General features: G+C 37.5%; 1 protein-coding gene across 1 annotated transcript in view; it reads left to right on the top strand.

Moving 5' to 3' along the window:
- Positions 1-879: 879 nt before the first annotated feature.
- Positions 880-6,000, top strand: part of LOC306992397 (NXPE family member 3-like) — a 73,413-nt gene continuing 68,292 nt past the window's right edge. Inside the window, exon 1 of the mRNA XM_079601226.1 lies at positions 880-1,089. The gene's annotated coding sequence lies outside the window, so the exon portion shown is untranslated. The remainder of the gene's footprint in view (positions 1,090-6,000) is intronic.

The following is a 6,000-nucleotide window of genomic DNA, read 5'->3' as shown; positions in this document are numbered from 1 at the left end:
GGTGATGTCCCCTGGGTAGCCACTAGAGGTCCTCTTCCCCCACAGGTGTCAGTCACTATTGGACTACAATCCCCATCACCCTTGTCGGACTCATTATTCATTATCACACTCAGCTGTTCCCACTCACCTTGTTAGTGTCTGTCTATTTATACCCTGTCTGTTTAATCCCTTGTTCTGGAATCCTTGTATGTTGTCACCCACTTCCCAGAGTCAGTCTTGGTTTGGTTAAGTGTTTATTTCTTGTTTTGGACTGCTTATGGACCTTGACCTTTTGCCTGTTCCTGGATTTATGATTACGGATTACCCAATAAAACTGCCTTGGACTATCACCCTTTTTGTATGCCTGTCGTGATACCTTCCTACAGTTGCTTAAAGCAGACATAGAGAAAGAGGAGGAGGTAAGAAAGGAAATAGAGATTACGTATCGAAGGCGGATTCGAACAAAGGATGTCTCTTTCTTTCTTGTACTGTATATTCACCCACACTTACTCCTGCCATGCCGTTTTGGTTTCTTACATTCAGAGACAGCTGTTTCCCATTCTAAAGATTAGAGCATATTAGAAAGCCAGGCCAGAGTAATGTGATTCTGCCAGAAACAGAATGAGACCTTTCATCAGAAGTGTTCATGTTCATTTCCAAACGGCTCTACAGACAGAGAGAGAGAGAAATGAGTCACTAGTACCAGATCCTCAGTATTCAACCTTCTACCGCTGAGCCTGAATACGTGACAAGTACTCCAAAACTTAGTTATAGGACATTCTGCATCATTGTTTTCACAGTCTGCAGATTTTTTTTTTACATCTCAAAACATTTATTTCATGTTCCATTGAAATGACAATGGGGTTTCAGAAGTGAAAGTAAGGTATACACAGGGCTGGAGGGGTGGAGCATGTTTAGCTCTCATGCTGCCAACACTGGCTGTAACAGTCTCTGCACGCAGGAGTCATGCAAATGATAAAGTTATTAAGAGATGTTCACCAAAAGATAGTCTGATGCTTTACAGAACTTACTAGAATCCATTGAGCCAAGTTCAACTCTTCATCGAGTCTCCTCAACATCTGTACAGTTCTTGTTACTCAGCTAGAGAAAGTAAGTTGTTGTTTTTATAAAAGTGTCTAAATGCTTAAATGTTGAAGTAGAGCTTATTTGATCATCTTTCAATCATTGCTCATAGGGATGGACAGTTTAATTTAATTCCAGAGTTTATTTTTGCTCAATTCAATTTATCTTGTAATGCAGTTCTGTTTATTAACCACTTTAGTGCCAAAAGTTACAGAGTGTACATTTAACAAACAGTTATTTTAAGAGTAGGGTTATCACTGAAAATTCTATTTGTCTACTTTTTAAACAGCATTATGGTAAAAATGGAACACAATGGCAACGTTTACACTTCCTGCTCTGTATTTTTATATTATTCCATGTCGCTCTCTAGTAAATGTACGGCAGTATAACAAATTAGCTCTATGAAATATCAATAATCAATAATAACTTGTTATAATTGATTATAAATATTTGGATCAGTTAATATAATTAACTTAATGTAGTAAAGTTAATATTACAATCAACCCACCTGTTCGTTCTGTGAACACTCAGTGTTAATTGTTTATTAATTCTAAGAAATATTAATTTCCGGGGAAGGGAAATGTCTTTCTTACTGTACAGTACTAAGAGCCTGTCAAAATCTAAATCGTAAGTAAACCTTGTTGCAAGCAGAGAATCCGAACCAAACATGTACTGTATTGTGCACATGTTTTACTAACTAAATCACAAACATAACTAATCTAAACACACACACACACACACACACACACACACACGAAAATGGGTGAGTGACAGAATGGAACCGGAAGCAGGAAATTGAACTATGGGAAAGATCCAGTAATGGATCAATGAAAAGAACCATCAGCATATAATTTTTTAGAGCACCTCATTACATTGATACTTGCATGGGTTGTGCAGTGGATACAATTATTTAAGTTGTTGAAAATTGAAGTTGTTGATGGTTCCGAGAGTGTCAAACATGGAAGTTGTAATCGTTTTCTTTTCGAAGAGAAGAAGATATGATGAACTTGCCTGGTTGGTTCGACTCTGTTCTGGTTGAAAGTTATCTCTCTCCATGAGCACATGGCTGAGCACATGCACATGCCTGGGCCGGAGAGGCCATGCTGGCATGAGGCATCCAAGGAGTGAGGAAGTCGGAAGAGTAGATGGCTGCCCATTCAGTAATGGAAAAGTTGCTGGAATTTATGTTCATTTATAGACCGTGTCATCTGTGATTAATGCAGCAAAGTCTGTATTAAAGATTGTTTCTGTCTTCAGTTTCAGTTTTATTTATTTGTCATTGTTACAAGATAACAACGAAATGTTGTTAGAGCAAAAACAGACAGGCATATAGTATTAAGTTGTCCACCCATTTACCTTATCAATATATGTCCCCATAAATTAAATTACATTACTCATAACTTATACCTAATTTAACTCCCCATAAATACATCCCCATAAAGAGCTATGTCCAGTAAAGTGCATGGTGCAATCAATAAATCTAATAGATTACCCATTAAGCAGCCTGACTGCATGGGGGTAAAGACTTCTTCCCCCATTGTCTCTGTCTTGAGCACGTGACCACATTTTTTAACAGCCATCAAACCAACTTATCTGATCGTGGTCATCGTAACCAATACCTTCTTGCACTCACTGGGGGATGGGATCCCAGATCCCAGAGTAAGTTTTAAAGATTGTTACATATACCAAATAATTGTGTCTGATTTGTCTCAGTCGTTACACCTTTGTAACGACTGAGACACCTTGTACTACCCTTTGACTGCTATGCAAACATCTACCACAGTATTTAAATACTATCACAGAGTATATACTGGATTTCTTCCATCAGAGATACAATCTGGTAAACATATAAATGTCAGGTAATTATGACAAATATACCATCCAACCCAACATCTTAGTCGGCTCAATGCTTTTTTTCTTTCTCAAGTTTTAAAATTTTCTTATAACAGGAAGTGTTCAGTGTTGCTGCAGGCTCTCTGTAACTTTATGAGCATACATGGGCCTCAGTGCAGCACTGACTTTCACATCCCTTTCACACAGAGATTCCAGAAAATACACAGATAATGTGTCCCGGGATTTGTCCCAGGATCGTTTGATTTTGTTTTAGTCACACTGCCAGTGATTTTCTGGGATCTGTGAGTGCGTTCACACACATCCCGGTAAGATCCCATAAAGATACGTGACGTGTAACGTATGCGTCGAAAACATGTACACAGAGCCGTCGCATAGACTGTGCGAACTGTGCAACCGCACAGGGCCTCGCGCCACTAGGGGGCCTCGCAATCCTGCTGTTTTTTTTATTTTTTATCATGTCTGTCAAGGTCACATAAAAAAAATCTAACAAATTTTTTCTATCAAAATCTAACGGGTTTTTCATTGTCGCTATGTACGTAATGCGTCCTCATTGAAGACGTGAGAGCGGGAAAGCTAAAGCGAGGGAAAGCCAACATATCAGCTGCAAGAGAACGCGACCATACAACAATTTGAATACAACAATTTTCAAGATACAGTAAATCTTCAAATGTGTAACGGATTGTCACCTTAAAAACTGTCTTATGTGGTGGAACAAGCAATGCTATATATAAATATGTAGTTAGCATCTTAATTCAATCTTTGTTTTATTATTTTATTAGTTCATTAATTGTTAACTCAACTAATTTAACATAAAGAACTGGATACTAGAATTACTAATTAAATAAATGTCAACTAGCCTAAATGCATTAATTAGAATTGCCATAGACTAAATATTTTTCTAGTCGTAGTCATTCATTTAAGCAATTAGTTGACTAATCTCAAATTTATATTAATTTCTGCTTAAATACTGGGTGCATGGAGGAATATAGCCTATTCCGCGCTCAAGCGCATGCATAAATCTTGCCACAAAGCACCGGCAAAAGTAGGCTAATTATAATATGTCTGAAAAAATAACGAGGCATTTTTATTGTTTATTAATAAAAAATATATATTTTCTAAATCAGTGCCGGCTGCAAACATATACATCTCCGCTTCAAAGTGGATGTGTCTTTAGAGAGAAATGAACCTTTCAGGATTAGGCTACAGCCTAATCAGCCGGTAGCCTATACACAGGTTTCTTGTATACAAACAATACCGGATGCGCGCGCATCCGAGAGGCAAGACCGCTATATGTTATGCCGAGTTCTGTAAAAGAACATTGTAATTAACGTAGATTTCGCATTGTTTGTAAATTCTTGTTGACTCAATAATAAACTGCAATTTCAGAGTTGAATCTGTTTGCTTTTGTTTCATTTGCATATTAATATAACATTAGCCTATGTAAAAAGTTAGTTAGTTGACTAGTATGAAATTGTCCAACTAAGTTTGCGAATCATAAAAACATGACATACCCTATGCATTTAGGTTAGTTTACAGCACAACAGCTCAGCGTCATCTCTGCTTCTGCTAGATATAGCCGTAAAGACTGTTGCTTTCTGCCTCAGATGCGCGCGCATCTACGTGATGACGTTGCACAGAAACCCGTGTATTGGCTTTCGATTAAATTTTTTTTTGTGTAAAAGTGGACATTTCGAGATTTATATAGAAATATTCATCATGTTGTTGAGGCTACACTGTATTTCAGTTCATTTTTGAGTTCACGCCACGGAAACCATGAAAACGCGGCTTGTTTGTTTTATTTTATTTTACAAAAGCACAACGTTTTCTTGTTATTGTGAGTTTGCGACTGATGCATTATTCTTTTCTGTATGACCAGAAAAGATTGAGTATTTAAAGTTGTTTCCACTGTTGATAGGAAAATGAAAGTGTTCGCGCTGACGCCTATCAGTGCGCGCTCCACTATATTTCACACACACATTCATAGCCTACATATATACTTTTACATGAATATAGAACGTATTTGTTTAGCGTACACATTAACGCAATCAGCAATCTTTCTCCAACAGTCTTCTCTTGCTTTGGCAGCAGAGACCGTATTGTTTCGTGCTCGTAATACATATTTAAATTCATCGTAATTCTGAATGATTATCTCTTGCTCCTCCGCGGAAAAAATATATCGCTTTCGCTCTCTCCATATCGAACGCGATTGTTTGTTTGGTGCCAACGTCACATTGGTATGTGCACGCGCTCGTGTTTTAATCATAACTCAAGACCAAAGCCTGAGTTGACAGAGAAAGGCTGCGTTTACACTTGGTATTAACATGCGATCACCGTGATCCGATCAAGCAGATCGGATCATTAGGCAATCAGGACACCGTGCGTTTACATTTGTTCATAAGTAGGCTAGTCTCTGGATAACCGATCGGATTTCTGTTTCTTGCTTAATATTTAAATTAGGTCTGTAGCACGACACCAATAAGAGTAAAGATTATAAAAATGAAACAATGTCCCAATTGCTTTCACTCACTTTAGTTTCCTGTGCAATCTCCATCCTTAAATCAAATTACGTTTTTTAAATGAAGGAATATTTCCAGAGTTGATCATACAAAAATAACCATGGCTAAGTCACATCATCGATCATCTGGGTTTAAGGTTATAGCATGCAATGACTATATTAACAGAAATGGGAGATCAATAAACATGCTGAAACAATAAAAACATTCAACATTTAAAACATAATTTTTTAAAAGTTTATTCCCATTATTCCTTTGGCAAAGCAGCGCACGCTCTTCATTAAAGGGGTCATGACATGGGTTTTTTTATTTTATTATTATGTTCCCTTAGGTGTAATTATAGTATTACTATAGTTTTTTTTACAAAAAACGTTTAAAATGTAGTGATTTATGACCTTTTCCCACCCTGTTTCTCATCCTCTGATTCAAACAGTCTGTTTTGGGGGTGTTTCCCCTTTAAGAGTTCAGTGTTAACGCCCAGTGTTATGATTGGCTAACGTCAGTGCCTATGCATCAATTATTAACGCCCCCAGCCAGAACATTTGCGGATTCGGCGCAACTGTTTAGTAGC

Source organism: Phoxinus phoxinus (genome assembly GCF_949152265.1).
Source record: "Phoxinus phoxinus genome assembly, chromosome: 24".
NCBI classification, from domain to species: Eukaryota; Metazoa; Chordata; class Actinopteri; order Cypriniformes; family Leuciscidae; genus Phoxinus; species Phoxinus phoxinus.
This window is presented reverse-complemented; position numbering and strand designations above follow the sequence as displayed.